General features: G+C 44.7%; 1 long non-coding RNA gene across 1 annotated transcript in view; it reads right to left on the minus strand.

Moving 5' to 3' along the window:
- Positions 1-2,946: 2,946 nt before the first annotated feature.
- The window catches only part of LOC146821175 (uncharacterized), a 56,992-nt gene continuing 40,406 nt past the window's right edge, over positions 2,947-19,532 (minus strand). Inside the window, exon 3 of the long non-coding RNA XR_014963124.1 lies at positions 2,947-3,597. This is a non-coding gene — a long non-coding RNA (uncharacterized LOC146821175). The remainder of the gene's footprint in view (positions 3,598-19,532) is intronic.

A 19,532-nucleotide genomic window follows, 5' to 3' on the forward strand; every position in this document is an offset into this window, starting at 1 on the left:
ACATACAACAGGGCATTCACTCTTTTATCCAGAATGGGAAGCAGCCAAAAGATCTGCAACTCTTCCCTAGAGAAAGCGGTAGACTGGTCTGCCCTAATATTCTCTAGCACTATTTGGCCGCCCACTTACATGTCTTGGGTGGTCCGCTAGAGTGTGAAAAATGGGATCCACATGGATCTGGCAGTGGCCTGCCGGACAATCCGGGTTCTAGCATGGCTATGCCAGCACGCTCGACTGTGCAGCACCTATAGGTATGTGTGTGTGTGTATATATATGTCTATGTTGGTAGCACAAAAACAGTCTGAACAGCTATGCCCACTAGAACAGTGCTCAACATATAGGACAGATTGGGAATAATGGAGGGGCTTAGTATCTTCTCCTCCCCCTCAGTCTGATTGCATGCAAATTTGATCTTTGTGGGAGCCTCCATAACGTTTTTTGACCAATGTAAGGCTGATTACCATCACCCTGAAACGACCAGGCTGGAGTATCGCCAGCTGTATCATTGAGTGTTGCACCCCTCTAATTATTATAGGGCTACCATATTGTATATTCCATCTGAAAAATGACTGCAAACATGACGGTTCTAAGGGACTAATTTCCAACATATACCGGACCATTCAACACTCCACACCCCCTCAAACCCACAGATTTCAAACTTTCTTGCAGACTTCCAATATAGAGGGCATTTCGTCTAAGCAATAGGAAACCCTTTGGTGAGACTCCTAAAACTTACCGCAGTTTATCCCACAGGTAAATGGCTTACAAGATCATGGTTCAATGGTATTATACACCAGCTTACTTGTCCAGCATATACCCATCAACATCTTCCCTCTGCCATCAGTGTGTGCTAGTAGTGGGATATACTTACCACCTCCGATGCTCCTGCAGCCTCATTACCACATATTGGAAAGTGATTCTGGAACAAGGTCACCATAGGGGAACCATTCCCTGCCTCTTACCACCACAGTTACACTAGGTGTGCAATACCTTGCCTTGAAAGCAATAACCCACGCTGACTGGAAGCTTATTAGCCACATACTGAATGCTGCACAGCTGGTATTAATATAGTTGAAAAATACAACTGCCCTCCCAATAATTTAATGTTTCACCGCCCATGGGAGGGGATGGTGATGCAACAACTTTTCCACAACTTACCTCACATAGAAGTTACATTTCATTAGATTTGGCAACCGCTGATCTGCTATCTCACCCACTTGGAGTTCACCTGTTTCAACCCAGCAGAGCTTGGAGCATTTCAGCTTTTTAATAACTTTTAATCCATGCTTAGCTTCAATCGAAAGGCCATGTCCCCCCATCTACCATGAGCGTCAATCCTGCGTTCTCTATTTCAAGACTTTGCTTATATTGTGAAGCTGTATGTTAACAACATTGACCTGCAAACCTATGACGATCCCCCACCCCTCAAATGGGACTGGAGACACTGGTAGATGTTTCGCATGGGTGCCAGAAAATTAGGACTTTGTGTAATGTGTTTGTTAGGACCTGCTCTGCAGTCAACAGCTAACACTTGACAGTTTTCATGCTGGCTTCGGTGTCTCACAGAGCCTCCACCTCTTAATGGTGTCCCACTGCCCATATCTGGAAGCATTTGAAGGCATGTTGGATTATGGTTCTATTCCTCTATCATCCATGGAAACTAGGGTCACCTCTGCCTGTCACCCCCAAAAGTAACTGTGACTACCTCCATCACGATCACTACACTAGACAACCCAGGTGTCTGCCCACAGGTAGAGGGGTGTGCCCTTATGGGACATTTGCGTTTACCCTTGTTGTGCCCATATTTGTAGCACACTGTACATTGGGGTGCAACCATCCTTTTACTATGGTTAAGGAAGCCATTTCAGAGAGTAAGCCTTTATTTTAGGTTTTTCTCCTCCGTCTTTATTTTGTTGGAAACCCTGAGCACCTGTGGATGTCACCACAATATACCTTATTTAATCTTTAAACTTAAATATATTTTGGAACTGATGAACATTCACCTTTAGGAAAGAGAATTCATTTTAATACCTGTGTACTAATTAATAGGCTTTTAACTGAAAAAATTATTAAACATACATTTTTTTAAACCCAAATTTAACACTTTTAGGGACAAAGTGCAAATAATATTATGGTAACGGGAGATGAAATTGTATTAATACCCAGGCATAAATTTTAATTCCAGAGTACTAATTACTAGGGACACGATTACGATGTCAGACACCGCTATTACGATGAGACCGCACCATGCACGGTCACATTCTCCGGTTTCTCTATGGGAGCTTGTGTTACACCCGTAAACCGAGCATAACACAAACTCCCAATCAGAGATTGTGTTAATCCCTGCACTCCTTGGCAGGAACCTCAAGGTGGAGAAGCAAGGGCAACGGGGCCCCCAAACTCGCTTTCCATCAGGCTTCCCACGTCAGAAAGACTGTGGGAAAACAAGAATCCTAATACTGAAGGTGGAAACGCCTTCCTATGGGACTACAGTCCGGTCTCCGAATGGCCAATGGGTTCCTAGAGCCTGTCTCAATTCAGCTGTAATGACCAGCCAGTTTCAATTCTGACCGGCTGCATTGTAATCAGCTGGTCAGAAATAAAACAGGCGATATCGTCGTAAAGCCTCTGACCTAAGGTTGGAGGGTATATGATAGAGTTCGTCATATGCCCCTTGGTCTTTAAATACATTTAATTTTAGCATTACACTTCAATAATTTAATTGCACTACTATATTCACCTTTAGTGACAGGATATAAGGGATATAGGGGTAATGGGCGGGGTAGTACATTAATACCCAGGTAATACTTAATTTTTACATACTAACTGAAATTTATTTTAAGGGCAAAAATGAATACAACAGTGAGATTTTAACAGACATTTAAATATTAAACCACAATCATTATGAATAAATAATAATTACAGCGAAACACCTTATTTTAGAGTGAGCAACAGGAAACAAATAAACACCACTTTTCTTTATTTCTTTGAAATTAGATGATGAATTGAAAATTTGCAAAAAAAACATATATGTACACCTTAAGTAAAAAACCAAGCCTTTATTGCAATAAAAAAAAATCTTTAAAAAATGGCAGTAGTTTCCAATGCATTTACATTATTTTAAATGTTGAAAATGGACCTTTTTCCGTTGTTACGCAAAGCCAGACTCTCTTTGTCAGTGATGACGAGGAAAAATCACCTTGTAGTTGCATATTCAAAAATGATTGACACACCCAAGACAGTATAAAGGAAAACCACAATTCACTTTTCAAATGTTTACAGTAATCTTTTCACTTTTGTACAAAAAGGGTGCTACAATTGGTAGATAAATATGAAATTAAACTTTTACTTTTAAAACCAGAACAATGAGCACAACAAATATTTATATTATTTTAAACACATTAAGATTCTACCTCCTACGTATCATGATATTTCTATTCGATCCACTAAGAGCATAATGGGGTTATACTTCTGCATTTAATACTCCAAAGATCATTAATAACTACATTGAAAGCCTTATTGCTTTAGTAAGGTTGCCTCTTCTGTTTGAAAGCATTGTAAATGTATCCATCTGAAGAATTAAATACATAGTACCTGCTGGGAAAAGGGAACAAATAAAACAAAAATATGTTAGACAGTTTGCTTATTAGGCATAACAAAAGTTTTAGCTTTGCTAACTAAGGGCCTGATTACAAGTCTGGCCGTCTTGCGGTGGCACGGGAGGAGGGTGAGGGATGGGGACGGTTCACTGTACTGCAGATTACAACTTACAAAGTCGTAATGGCGCCGGTGGAACACAAGCTGCGCCAGGGAACAGTGGCGGTGGTGCTGCAGCGCCACAACGCAATATACTGAGCAGGGACTGGCGCAGTCCGAGGCAGCATATTTTTTAGTTCTTGCACCACCAGCATTTTCATGGCACAGGCCCACCATGAAAAAGCTGGTGCTGCTAGTACTACAGGGTGTACATTTGGGGGGCAAAACATGTCCCCCCCCCTGTATTTCCCACAGTTCCAGCACAGCATGGAAGTCAACGCCCATGCATTGCTGGAACTTTTTGGCAGTTCCTATTGGGGTGCATCACCATGGAAAAGGCCAAAGAACTGCCGACCATATTACGAGCTGCACATTTGCAACTCGTAATACGGTCGGCGGTGCTTGTGCAGCAGAGGCTGCATTATGCCGTTGCTGCTGCGCTAAAGTTGTAATCAGGCCCCTAGTCATGTTGAGGATTTTTTTTTGGAAAGGCCTGTATTAAAGTGCCCCTTTTGGACATGGCTAGCCCCATGATTTGCATGATATCTGATGCATCTTTGACTGAAGAGCACTGGGTTCCTGCTAACCAGGTGCCACAGTGCCGGTATTATTTCCCAAAAATGTATGTAAATGCTTAATTGTGCCACAATTGGCAAGGTCCTTTGCACCTCTGTAAGGGCTATCTTTTGGTATGTAGGGCATGGGTCCTGAGGAAGGCCCCTTATAGCTGCAGCATGTATTGTGCCGCTCTAAGGTAACTGGGTCTCTGAATTTACACAATAAATTACTTGCTAAACTCACGCATGTGCACAACACAGCAGTCCACTGTATAGAACGGCTCTCCATAGCTGCTGCTGGTGAATCCGCGTACTAATTTACATGCCTAGACGCACTAGCGTACCAGATTGCAGTTAGCATTCTAGTCACCGGCCGCTTTCCAGGGTTTTTTAACTATACTGTCAATACAAACCACTGCCAGGTTACCTGACCAGCACGTCACACTCGAACTAAAGAGACCCACTCTGGTGGGAACTTAAGCCCGACTGAGTTTTGCATGAAGTACGTTTTTCCTCCCTTCTCCGCCCCTGTCCCCGCTAAGTCCAGGCATCTATTGCATGGATACCTTTTTTTTTCCCAAACATTTTTATTGGCATTTATTTTAATATACATCCATAATTGTATAGTTCAGCAATTAGTGATATATCACTATACAGCACTTATTTGGCATATAGAATATATAAAATCGTCCTGTACTAACTTTATTTACATTTCGAAGAAGCCACAGAGCAGGTTATCCATTAAAGTTCTTACACATGAATCATAGTCTCATATGTTAGTCTTATTTTGCCTGAAACTTTACGGTTATTGTATACTATCACATATTATATGCCAGTCTGTAAATATCTCACAGATTTAATAAAAAAACTATACAACTCGTGAATCATACTATGTAATTAACTAACTGTGCAGTGGGGCCAAGGGTTGTGTATTTGCTAATAAGTTAAGCAGGGTGTGTGGGGCATGGGAGGCGGGGGCCGGGTGAGCGCTAGACCACCAGTGGGTCATTATCCACATGTCGGGCCGTAAGTTCACAGTGTCCCCAAGTTTTATGTGTGAGCTGGGCAGTGTGTGCAGTCCCTATCTGGCCATTGTCGTGTGGTATATCAGGGTCTGTTTGCAGTAGTGTTTTTATGAAGGTCAACTCAGTGTTTTCATTTAGGCGTCATACCTTTGGTCATCCTCCTCGCCGCTCGTATGTGTTCCCTCTTCGCTCCCCCCCTATGTCGCACCTGTCTCGGTCTGTGTTTTCCCATGCCTCCAGTATCTTTCCGGAGGTCGGCAAGGGTGAGTTGCCACAATCCAAGCACCTTTTACCTCGTCAGTACTATGATTTCTGCCCCCGCCCAATGGGTTACATCGTGTTTCCAGGCTTCCATTGCTGGTCCATGTACGAATTCCCAGGCCAGTGCTATTCTTCTCCAGGCTAAGACCAGGGTTAAATCTAGGAATCGGTTTCCCAATTTCCTTTTAGGAGAACAGGGAAAGAGCCCCAACAGGAACACTCCCATTGAAGGTTAAAGTATGCGCCCCACAGCTGCACACATGAGTTGTATTGTTTCCTCCCAGAACTAGCGTAGTGGGCCACAATCCCAAGTCATGTATAAAAAGTCTGCGTCTGCACAGTCGCATATTTGCCATTTGTATCCAGTGTCTCCAAAGGCAAGCTGAAGTTTGTGAGGTGTCATGTTTATGTAATTGAACTGTGTGTACTTCAATCTAGTATTGCGTAACAATTTCTTAGGGTATGGCAACATTTTGGACCATTCTGGGTCTGTGATGTGTCTATCCAGAGCAGTCTCTCAACAGGTGCGCAGTTTCGTTAGGGTTGTGCAGACCATCTCCAGTTGCGATGTATAGAACCATTTTACCTGGTGTCTTGCAGTGCCTAATGTAAGGACAGAGTGTAATATCGAGTGTGATTTAAGCTTCTGTTGGCTCCCTCCCATAGTCCTCAAAAGGTGCGCAGTATTATCTCATAGGTTAAGATTTGGCCTGTTAGTAGGTCGTAGCTCTCAAGTAGGTCTTCAAATGGAGCCAGGGTTGCTTGCTGGTAGCAATGCCCCACCAGTTATGGTCTGGCATTATTACAGGGCTTCAACATTGCTGGGGTTAGTATCTGCTTGGTGTTCCCGTGGGTGAGGCCCACCAGGGGCAGGGCCGGGGTATATAGGGGAGATTTTCATTCTTTAAAGAGGCAGCGTTTCCAGCAGCGTAGAGCCGTGGTCTGCAGCAGGGATAGATGAGATGGTGTTGTCCGCGTCTAGCATCTTTGCCAGCATCAGATACGTACGGATCCCTTGGTCAGTGCCTACTGTGCCCATATCTGCCAACCACTGCACCAGCCACTGGAGTGGAGAATCTAAAAAGTAGAGCTCGAATTTAAGCACTCAGAGTCCTCCCTCCGCGGGTGGGCGTTGTAGGATCGACAGGGCTACCGCCTCCTCCCTTTTTACCATATCATATCTCGCAGTAGAGCATCTAGTTGTCCAAACGACGAAGCAGGAACGGTTATGGGGAGATTGCTGAAAAAGTACAGCAGGCGAGACAGCATGACCATTTCTGCAAGGGAAACCCAGGCCATGATCGGCAGTTGTAGAGTGCACCAGAAGGAAACATTTGATCTCGGAGACCGGAGGGCCATGCCAAGATTACCTTCACGTACGTAGTCCATCGAGTGGAAGACCGGAATCCCCAGATGACTGAAGGTTGTGGGGGCCCAGTAATGCCCACCATAAAATCGAATGGGTGAATCACATTGGCAGAGATGGGGAAGAGTTAAGTTTTGCCACGGTTAACTTTGAGGCCAGACAGCAATCCAAACTGCTCTATCAGGCGCAGTGCAGTATTGGTACACACCATTGCGTCACTGAGGTATATCAATAAGTCATCTACGTACAGGGAGATATTATGAGTGTTACCCCCTAATGGGATGCCTAGTCCCTCCCCGCCTTGGTGGAAAGATGCTGCCAATGGTTCCATTGACAGTGCAAACAACAGAGGTGACAATGGGTATCCCTTTTGTGTTCCTCGGAAGATCTCATACTGTGGGACAGTTTTCCCTGTCTGTATCCTAGCTGTGGGACGTTCATAAAGCACCCTCACCCAGTTTACCCAGCTTTCCCCCAGACCCATGTGTCTAATAGTTTCAAGCAAGTAGTCCCATTGCATGAGGTTGAAGGCCTTCTCGAGATCTATCAACAAGAAGGCTGCATGCTGTAAATAACAAGTATCTGCATGGAACAGCATCAAGTACATCCTTCGCAGGCTGTATGATGTGTTCCTGGCCAGAATAAATCCATTCTTGTCAGCGAGAACCAGGGTCGGCACGTGGGGTAGGAGGAAGAGCGCCAGGGTTTTACCAACGATCTTGAAATCCATGTTTAACATAGAAAGTGCCCAGAAGTCTTCGACTTATGCCACCTGTTTAGGCTTTTTGGGGAGGGGGGATGACCAGCACATCGCCTGTGGTCTCTGGCAGGCATCAAAGTTTCAGGGATTCTGCGTAGAGCTTCTCCAATTGCGGCAGAAGCTGTGCAGTGTAAGTTGAGTCGAATTCGTCCGGGAGACAGTCAGGTCCAGGGGTCTTTACTCACAGCCCGGATCTCGGGGACTGTCAGAAGCCCTACCAGCATGTCAATTATGTGGTCATCAAGGATTTGGGGGCACAGCAACTTCAGGAATTCCTTCTGTATATGAGGGGAGGTGCCTTAGTGATGAATAGTAGTCACAAAATAAGGCATGAAGGGCCTACGGACCATAAAATGGGTCGCCCTCAGGAGGTATAATTTGCGTTTGGGGATCCCCGCGTCTCCGGCTAAAATAGCCAAGCCACAACCTACCCAACCCCCAAACTACTTCTTGCACCTAGGTGAGGTAACTCCTAAAGTCGTGACACAGCTGTCGGTCAAGAGCTTGATATGACGTGCATGTTTGAGGGAGTTGGATGTGTCTACTCTAGTTCCTTGTTAGTTTTCCTGTCTATGTAGGTCACCTTCTTAGGTGTCCACTTTCCAGGTGAAGTTCCCTCTGGGCTCCCACTGTTTCCCCCACACATTTCACCCTCTGTCCTACCTTGAAAGCCTCCCACTCTATCAGTGTATTGGAGGCAGTCTGTCTGTTGCTGTCGAAGTAGAAGTCTATAGCTGTGCCTATGGTCGCTCTGAAACAAGTATATTAAAGACCCAGAGTGTTCAACCGCCACATTGGAATTGGCGGGCGGTGTTCCTCCGGCTGGACTGCTAGCAAAAGGGGACTATGGTCAGAAAGCGTCCGCCCCAAATATTCTGTGTGTTACTAAGCGACTCAGGCCCAGTGTACCCAAGAAGAAGTTCAGTTTTGTTTGCAAGTGATGTAAGGGCGAGTAATGAGTAGTCTCGGTCTCTGGCATGTCCTCCAGTGTCCTCTCCAATCTTGGAACACCGCCGCAGTTTTATGTATTTGGGCACTCGGCAGTGGGGGGTGAGAGCAATCTAGAACCATGTCAGCAACACAATTGAAGCCCCCTCCCAGTAGTACGCTGGGGTTAGCACCGCAGTCAAGGAGCATGAAAGCCTACGGAGGAACTGCACTTGATCTTGATTAAGGGCATGTATACTACCCAATGTGAGTTCCTGTCCATAAATTCTGCACTTCAGCACTACATATCTACCCTCTCTACCAAACAGTACGTGCAAGGGTTCGAATGGTATGCCAGTTCTGATCAAAATCAATGGCCCTCTCGCGTATGCAGAATAAGAGGTTGCAAATACCTGCCCTCTCCATCGTCTGCGCAGCTTCTCACCCTACCCACAGGTAGTGTGTGTTTCCTGGAGGAGTTCAATCTGCACCCCCTCATGCGCAGATATCTATGTATATTGTGATGCTTGACGGTAGAGCCCATTCGACTAATGTTCTATGTTACACATTATAGTGTAAGCCTTTCCTTGGGCATTGTAAGAATAGAGGCATCCAGGTCTGCCTCCCCTCCCTCCACACACAGAGGCGATGGGCCAGGGCCCCACTTGCACATAAAAACCCAAAACATGGATATGAAAACTAAAATTCCCACAAACCAAAACTCCCTTCTCCCCGGAGCAGCCTGGCAACGGCCAGCCGCCCAACCTATAGGCCAATTGTCCAAGACTTCGGCAGGCTCCATCCATGGGTGGGTGGAGCTTTCCACAGGGGCAGGCTATTGATGGACAAACCACTGTTTATTTCACGAAGTCCTGTGTCCGACGTAGCCAATGCCAGTCCATGCATTCAACGTTTCCAGCAGTAGTGTCCTTTGTCATGGTGATACGATTCATGATGTCTTCTCCTTTTGGACCCCTAATGTGGAGGTTCTACTTGGCTATAGGTCATCACCTGTTCTAGCGGTAACATCTGGCATTATGGCACTATTTGCTTCGTAATTGTCCGAATCTGAGCTATCATTTCATTTGAGGGATCTAGTTCCGGGCTCTGAGACAGTCAGTTGGTTTCATGAGGTCAGCCACCGCTTGTAGGGCTGCAGCTCTCCTTCACAGTTTGGGGTGGGCTCGGTCTTTTTGGTGGTTTCCGTCTTGAATGGGTCTGTGTTCTTTCCTGGTTACGCTATAGTTAGTGGGCGCTCAAAGACTGTACCTGGGTCTTTATCACCTTTGTAGGATTCAAACCATTCCCAGGCTGAAAAAGTAATTTTTCCCATCTAGTATTATACGAAGACGAGCTGGGAACTTCAGAGTATTGTAAGCCTTCATCTCAAAGTGGTTTTTTTTGCCAAATATGAGGCTGATCTTCTCTGTAGTTCAGTGGCGTAGTCGGAGAAACTTGAGACCCAGGAGTTGTCCACGGTGAATGGGCCATCCGTACGTGTCTTCTGCAGTAGGATGTCGATCTTTATAGTGCAGGGGTTTCGCTACCACTGCGTGTGCTGGGCGCCCCGAAGCCGGGGGGTGGTGGGGGAGCGAGGGGGGGTGTGGGGGGCGAGGAGGGACCCTGTGCAAGGTAGGTTTGGTGTCCACTATCGCTTCCAGGATTTTAGTTAGTCACCCTTGTACTGGGTCGGCCATTGATGGCGTTGCCTCCGAGACCTGTGGAGGGTCTGCACCTTTATACGCCTTCGTACTGGGTTTACCCATGTTAGGGTCTTATCGTGTACTTAAGAGTGTCATCAGCGGGGCTAATCTCCAGGCACCAAGGGGGTGGTTGTCGACCACGGGGGGGAAGGGGCAATAACTCCAAACAAACAAAATGTATAGTTGTCCCCAAGGGCTTATGCGAGTGGACGTGCCCCTAACAATTCAAGCTGACCCTCCTCCGCGGTGTATCCGAGGCAGGGCTAGATCTCTGTCCTCTGAGCCCACCCCCCAGTTCCACAGGTTGTGGGGGTCATGATGGAGATCGAGGTTTAGCAGTATGGGAGGCGCAGGCCTGCCCCTCCAGGCCACGCATGGGGTTGGATGAGTACTCTCACATTCCAGTTACTAGGTCCAATGAGGAACACCGCTGCATTTCCCCACTAGTGGCGTCCAGTGATTTTTCCAGCTTGCAGGCCCCAGTATCTTGCATCTCCCTGATTTTGTGGAGGGCTGTCAGGTCTTGCCTCCCTCCACCTGGGCAAAATTGTCAACTGGGCGGTGAGGTTTGAAGTCTCTAGTGCAGACCACCTCACCCGCCCCAAGTCCTACTTTCGTTACGAGGTGTTTGGGGCAGGGCTCAACTTCTCACTCAGTTGAGGGTTGCAGACAAGTACAGGACTCTCCCCTCAGGCAGATCGGACTGATGCAGTTTTGGGCAGTTGTGCGGCTCCCCAAGGTGCATCACCTTTTTCCGGTGCAGGCGGTGTCGCAGGAGCTAATCAAGTGGCTAATCTCTCCTCCCTCCCGTCGCAGATCCGGTGGTACGCACCAGCAGCAGGCCTCAGCCCTCCGCTCCCAAACTGGTTCTGGGACGGTGACCAATTCAGGCTCCCAACACTCACGGCCTGATCTTCGGCAAAGCGTGTGGTTCACGGGATCCAGGCAGTCAGCTCAGCAGTCCTTCAGGCCCTCAACAAGACACAACCTCATGTTACCAGCAGGGAGGGAGGGCCACATCTCTACATCCACACATCACTGCCACTATATTGCGATCAGTGGCGACGGGGCAGATGAAGCCTCGTAATAATGCGTCTCTTCCTCTCGCCTTGAATCAAAGCGTCTCAATTGATGCAGCAGACTTTCCCCTTCCTGCGCCACCGTTTCAATCTCGGGCGTTGCGGGCTAGGGCTTGATTACGGCATTAAAGTTGTTGGGCCGGCGCGGAGCTACTGGCTCACACGTCACCATTCGTGGCTCCCAAAACACGCCTCCAACCATCTATTGCATGGATACTTAAACTGAAAGTTTCGATCCGTAATTCAACTAGTTGCGGCAGAATTAGCTTCAGAAATAGGTGTGTTAAACCTTATCCGGGAGGATTAGCACAATGGCACTCTAATTGGTAACGCGACGGGTAGATGACTACTCAACGCTCATGCCGGTTTTGATAACCTTTAAGTGTTCAATTACAATTAACAGCCTCATTACGATGTCAGGCGTAAAGCCGCCTCCCAACAGTTGGATTCCCCTATACAGTGTCAGAAACCTTCCGACCACTTACAATGTTCACGGTGGGATTTCAAACCAAATGGTCTTTCCGAATCGGTTATGATCAGCTCTCGGAGCATTCATGTCGGTCAGACCCGCATCATACAACCCTACAGACTGCATTTCCAGATGAGCAATAACGATGTTGGCTTCAAACAGCATGTCTGAGTCGGGCCGACACGAAAAGGCTGTGGTAAAGTGACTAGTAGGGCCACCCTCATCCTGAGTCCTCCGGTTTGGAGTCAAGGGGGTAGACAAGGAACCCCCCTGTAAAATAATGCAGTGTGGTCACCGCCACAGGGTGCAAGGTTTTCTGCAAACACCCATTTTCCCCATAAAGGCACCTGTGCTGTTGGTAGGAACACAGGCTGCCATTTAAGTCAATGTGAGTCCTTCCAAACGGTGTTCGGAAGCATAATAATCAGTCAGGCGTAACAGCTAACCACGAGTCGGTTGGAACCGTATCCGACAAGAAGTCAGGTGGTTTACTTTCCGACCGAGATCGTAATGTGGCCCCAAGTAATAAATCAAATAAATTATTTTAAATTTAGCTGCTAAATAAACTTCCCACCTTGTTCTCCTACAACCACAAAAACACCAAACATACAATGTAAAAAGTGCAAATAGAATTTTGCAAATTATCACTAAATTGAACATTTTAATAAAGATTAATTACCAAATAGTTATTTAACTACCTGCCAAGCCATTTTGACCTACAAACTAAACCTGCCGCTAAAATGTACCTTTAAAAATATGATAGTTACACAATTTACATTTTATTCAATTAAATAATCAAGAATAACTTAACTTCGCACCCAAAATCTCCAACACAACCCACATCTAATATAATTTAAAAAATATATTCAAAAATGAAGACATACTCGAATTAACAGAATAACACGGCTAAACTACAAAGTAGCCAACTAGCACTGGAAAAAAAACGTTGCGCGTCGAAGGCGCGGAAAAAAAGGAACTGACGTCATCACGCTGACATGGGCTTCTTATGGCTCCGGTGACGTCGATCGGAGTCGCGAGCGGAGCCGATGCATTGTGACGTCGCCCACGTCGACGTGGAGTGCTGGGAAAGAAAAGTTCCGTGGAATGCTGGCGCAGGGGATATTCACAAGGTGAGGAATCCACTGGCAGATGTATCCATCAGAATCACTATTACAATACAGGCACAATTACGAATCCTGGTGGATCAACGCTCACCAGGCACCACACCTAATCACTAGGCGAGGTGAGGGGGCAGCGACAGCGACACTAGCGGAGCTGCTTGGGCAGAGGGCAGAGTCCCTGAACAGGAGTTCAGAGGTCTTGCCTGGTTCCTTCATGGCCCCTCTTGTTGCCACTGCTTCTTTCGGGTTCGTGGGGCATCGGTGACAGCCTCCTCTGCTGTCCTGGCCTGCTGGTTCCATGTTTGGTGTCCGGTTGTTTGGTTTACCAGGTTGCCAGGCTTGGTTGCCCTCCTGGTCCGGTTGGTCTTCTCTCGGCTCTTTTTCTAGCTTGGCTGCCTGCATCCCATGGGTTTTTCCTGCATGCAGTACCCCATTTCTTTTCCTTCTGTGGGGTGGTTTCTGCCTGGATGAGATTGGCGTCTGTTTTTCTGCTGTCCTGCAAGGTCCCTCTGGCTGTGTGCCTAGTCTGGGGTGGCCAGTGTGCACCTGTCCTGTGGCTGGTTGGTTGCCGTGGGTAATCCTGCTGGGGGCTTGCCTTTCCTTCTAGTGGGTGTGTTGGATTGTTCGGGTCTCCCGTCTTTTCCTCCAAACTAGTTTGTAGTGCCTCCCTGCTCCCGTACCCTGGCAGGCCCCCTTGGTTCTGCCGGCTTTGGGTCAGGGGAGGGACATTTGCCGTTGGCACTTGGGTCTTCGTTCCTGCTTCTTTTTGCTGGTTAAGTTCCTGCACGTCCCCGTTGGTCCATGTCTTCTGCGTTGTTTGGGGGGTCCGCTGTGATCTCTGAGCCTTTCTGGTTCCTGGCGACCGGGCTATATCCTGTGATCACCTGGGTGTGGGTTGCCCTAGGGGCTGTTCAGGCGCCTCTTTTACATAGTTTACCGCTTTGGTTTGTGGATGTGGGGGGGTTGCTCTGCGGTTTACTTGACCTCCGGGCCTCTTGGTGGCTTCTCTCTCTAGGACTTGTTCCAGGGTTCGGTTTCAGTGGGATGTGAGTCTGGTTTTCTGGTGCCTCCGGCCTGTCCTGTTCCTTTAGTCCCTCTGTTATTGGAGTTGGTGGTGGGTCTGGAATCTCCGAGTCCGTTGGTGACTGTGGCCTTGTGGTTTCTTTTTTCCTGGTGCCCTCTCGGGTGTTTCCCAAGTGGGCGTCTTGCAGATGGAGCATGGTGGACGATGGTGCCTTGGTCTCTCGGCTTTGGTCGCCTCTTCTGTGAGAGTGCCTTTTGGGGGTCTGTCTGGTCTTACGGTGCTCTGCGTCGACTGTTGGCTGGGACGTGGTGTGCTCGTGGTTCCTTTCTGTTTCTCTGGCACTCCGGCTGGACTTTAGGGGCTTAGCGGTCCTAATGCTGGGGTCTGTTGATCAGTCTGGGTCTGTTGTACCGGTCCTTTTGTTGCGTTTATCTGTGGGTGTTGCACCTTCTGGTTCTGCTGGCTTTCTTCCTTTTGTTTTCGGGTTGCCTTTTGTGTCGGCTTGCAGGCTCGGGGGTCCTCGGCTCGTTATCTGTGGGTCATCTTCTTTCCTGTGTTTGAGGCCGGGCGTACCTCCGTGATTCGGTCCACAGTGTTGGGACTGGCCTATCTTTTCTGTTTGTTTGCCCTTCATTTGGGCATCTTTTGTGGTGCTCTGGGATGATGCTTGGACCGTTGGCCTGTTTTTTTCCTTAGCTTGGTATGGCTCATTGCGTAATGGAGATAAGCAAGAGGGACGTGGAGGTAATATTACTTACCGGTAATTACATTACTCCTAGTCCTGCTCTCGCTTATCTCCACTGCGGCTCACCCTTCCTCCTGGTGGCCCGGCCAACTGGCTATGTTGGCTTGGTACATACAGGTATTGTGTACTGGCCGATGTCTTTTTATATTGGTAGGGGAGTGTGTCTACGAGGCACACGGGCCTGATTGCATAATAGAGATAAATGGGAGTAGGACTAGGTGTAACGTGGTTACCGGCAGGAAATATAAGCATTTTCACTATTATCGTATTTATTGGAGGGAGATTTAAAAAAAAAAATATTACTAAATGCGTTGCGTAAAGTGGGAATTGTACGTTTAACTATTTTTATTATAATAGTTTGCATAGTTTTAAATACATTTTAGTGTGAATAGTATATGTATTAAATGTTATATTTTATGACATATTTTTTCAATTGGTTTTTTTTATTCAAAATTATGATAATTTTATTTATTGTTTTTTCATGAGTGAAATATCTTTTACCAAATTTTTAAAAAGTTGTTTTGTTTTTTAATTAGAATGGTGTTTTAGTAAAGATTTTATTAGTATATGTATTTTTTTAGAATATATAATTTTTGAAATTGATATAAATTAAAATTATTAGTTTAAAAAATTATATATTTATTAATGTGTTTCACTTTGTTGAATGTTATTATTTAACTTATTTTTTAAAAGTACATAAAATAAATAATATTAAGTATAATGCTAGTAATTACATAAATTTTTTTTGTTGATATTTCTGTACTTCAGATTATGAACATAGGATGAGAATATTTTTGTAATCGATATGTTGGTTGCAATATTTATGTATCGCAATATTTTGCGGTCGATATTCTGTCAGCGAACCCTCACCAGGGCAGATATGACCAACCGGCTGATGAAACTTTGGTCCTGATCCCTCAAACGTGTCACGTACGAAATGGGTCCCACGGAAATGCATTACAAGTATCTGTATGCAGTAAATGTTATTCGACTCATAGGAAAGCATTACACGTAAAGACGCAATACATTTTATGTTTGACTTACCTGCTAAAATCAATAACACAGAAAGTACATACCTATATACGAAGTTTGTGGTATCTAAATTGATATAAATGCTTAGCAATAACCTCTGATAAGCCTAAACTTCCCACCCACACTGCCACAAAATAGAGCATGTAGTGGTCGTCATTTGAGCCCTGTAAAGCAAGAAGGGTCATCTTAACTCTACATAGTATACCTTACTTGGGTGCACTATATAGAGATCCAGGTTCCTACAATGCCAAATCAAAATAGGTTTAATATTTTCCTAATATTGACTTGTAGATTAATTAAGGCTCTTCACAAGGAGGAGAGAGCATGTCCGACTTCAAAAGCACCATAGGTAACACATCCAGAACCTTACGACGCCTGTGCGACACACCTGACTCAGCCAGAATAATGGCCCCTTCTTCAATAGTGATTTTCCATGTAATTTCCAAAGCACAATTCCTTGATTTAATGATGGCTAGACCATGAGTAGACATTGTGTCCAAGACCTAATAGTAGTACAGAAATACTAGGTCTATTTGATTTTTTTTTTTTTTTTACATAGTCTAAGGAACAGCCCTGGACACTGATCATGTTGTCCTGTGGAGTGTGTTATTAACCCCCTATGTAGTTATCCAGATGTCCTGGAACCCATCCTTGTTTGGCTGTACTTACACTGAAACCCTTTAAAACGTTTTGAACATCTGAATCCTTGGATGAACACGAAAAACATGCAAAGTATATTTGTAACATTATTATTACTATACCACTAATCTACTTCAAGATGAAGTCCTTGAATGTGCTCCTTAATGCAAAAGAGAAAAACTTTTACAAAATGTAGAAAAAAATAATGCGTTAACACTGTACATTGGGTAATGAGTTTTACAATTAAGGGGCCGATTCCGATCCGGGTCGGACAGCAATCCGACCGAGACAGATCCGGAGTGTTTTCCAAAAGAGCCGGGGTCCTGCAGTCCGACCGAGCAAGTACGATGCGGCCGTATGCTGTCGGACTAGGTTCAGTCGAACTCCCATAGAAGTCAAAAGGAGCCGGTCGTACATGGGCTCCCATTGACTGAATGGGTACGTCGCGGACAAGTGCGCCCCCTAAAGTGGGTACGCGTCGGTGCCATCCGAACCGTACATGCCTGTGTTAGGGAGACCCATAGGTCTCCCCCTGTGTCCGAGTTGTAAGTCTGCGGGTGACGGGGGGGTCCGTCGCGGACCCCCGAAGTCCATCTCCGGGAGCTATTGCAAGCCGGACGCTCATACTCGATCTGGCTGTCCGAATCGAGCATCATACTAGCTCAGTCGTGAAACGTCTCCATTGCACGCCACGGTTTGCTTGTGACCATGTTGTACCGAGCGGTTCGGAACCGGAAAAGATTCGGACGGAGATTTCGCGCTTGTTCGCATCGTACTTCGACCCGTGTACGACTCGGACTGAAAATCAGCCTCCGAATCGGATTCGTTAATGCCGTAACCCGATTCGGTGCCCTTCCGACCGAGATCGGAATCGGCCCCTAAGTGGTATACCATATACAGAGCAAGCATCTGCCAACATCCAACTTTTTAAATAGGACCACACTCTGCTCTGGAGATTTTTCTAAATATACACTAGCGAAAAGCAAAAATACTGCTGTTCAGTTTCATATTGTCATGGGAACCCTAGGTCGTTTGGGCAGGTCATATGGTGCCGAGCCAGAACATCGTGCTAAAAATATTGTTGGTCAAGAATATCGAAAGAAAAATATTGTGATGCAGAATATCAATTTTGTGTATTTAATATAAATGTAAAACATATCGAAGTGTTTAATATAGTTTGCAGAAATATAGATGTTAAAAATGTCAATTTTTGTATTAATGTTATGTATTTTAGTAAATATGTTATGTTTGTGATGCATGTATTTTTTGTATAAGAATTGTTTGTATTTGTATTATTTGTGTTATGGTGAGAAGAGTGGGAAGTAGTTTATTTTTAATTGATAAATTAATTAGTTAACTATTTTGAATTAATTAGTAATTAATTATGGTAATTGTGCAATTAATGTTAGGGGTGTTGTGGTGTTTATAGGTGTAAATGATGAGAAGAGTGAGAAGTAATTTATTTTTAAATTTCGGAATCAATAATTAGTTTAAAAAAAATTAATAAGTAATTTTGGTAATTGTTTAATTTATTTTCGGTGTGTTGTGCATATTATAGTGTTAAAGAATGTGCATTCAACAAATGTGTATTAATCTTTTTTTATACTAATTTGTAAAATCATAATTAATTACGTTCAAATTTGAAAACCAAAAAAACATTTAAAACATAAATTTATTTATTTTGTTCCCTACCATATAACACCACCACCACTTTCCCTATTGTTGCACTCACTGGAGTGAGAATAGTAATTTTTACCCCTCTGCTATCCAACACTTTCCCTACTGTTGCACTCGCTGGAGTGGGAATAATAATGTTTACCCCTCCGCTATCCAACATTTTCCCTACTGTTGCACTCTTTGGAGTTGGAATAGTAATTTTTTCCCTTCCACTATCCAACACTTTCCCTACTGTTGCACTCACTGTAATGGGAATAGTAAGTTTTACCCCTGTGTTTTCAAACACTTTTCCTACTGTTGCAGTCACTGGAGTGGGAATAGTAATTTTTACCCCTCCGCTATCCAACATTTTCCCTACTGTTGTATTTATTTTACTGTGAAATGTATGTTGTAATTATTTTTATAATAGTTAAATGTTAGAATTACTTATAAAATGGTATGTTTAAATTTTAAATTGATATAATTAATTTTATGTTTATGTAATTTAAAAGTTTACAAATTCAATAAAGATAATTGTTAAATTATTTTTAAGTAAATATATGTATAAATTATTGTTTGTGTGTTTATATTTTTTAAATTAATTTTATTTGTAATATTTAGTTAAAATGTCAATTAAATTTAATTAGTTTGGTTAAAAATAACATTCGTATTTAATACATTATATTTTTGGTTATATATATTTAAAAAAAATCTATATTATTTACATCTATATTTTTGTACTTACCTGTTCAAGTTTTGGGTAGTCGATATTTTGGTATTCAATATTTTTACTGCGATATGTTACATCGATATTTTAACAGTGAACCGGTCATATTCTTCCTCCTTGGACCTTTCTGTAGTTTTCAGCTCCCTATGCAACAGCTTAAACATTCCGACATATAATCCCTGCCAGATCTTTTCTGTGGTGGACAACAGATTGTGTGCCCCCATCTGTTTTGTCACCATGTATGAAAACTTTTTTCAAATCCTTTCTTTCTTTGAACTCCGCTATTTTGACCGTACCTTTCTACCTCTCATCACAATCTGTTCCACAGCATCAGTTCCCGTGTTTGACCTTGCCCCCTCGTTGTTCTCTTGCTGACTTACCTGTCCGTGCACAAGATCCTCCATCTCTTTGTACAGCCTCCTTTTTTTGCGTACCTTCTTCCTTTGTATCAGAGCTTCGCTCCTCCGTGCCTAACCCAGTGTCCTTAACATACCAGTACATCTGTAGACATGTTGTTTACTACTTTCCATTCTCAGCCTCCACCACAATTGAAAACATAACAGTGGCAGAGAAAGTGGCACTTACATCCTCACCTGGCATTAAAGTCAGTACCCGCTCCGTAGTCTGCTGCCTTGCTTCTGTTGCCTTGCCAGTAGAAGTCACCTGCCCGCCAACCTGGTGTCAG

This window comes from Triturus cristatus, chromosome 6, assembly GCF_964204655.1.
Source record: "Triturus cristatus chromosome 6, aTriCri1.1, whole genome shotgun sequence".
NCBI classification, from domain to species: domain Eukaryota; kingdom Metazoa; phylum Chordata; class Amphibia; order Caudata; family Salamandridae; genus Triturus; species Triturus cristatus.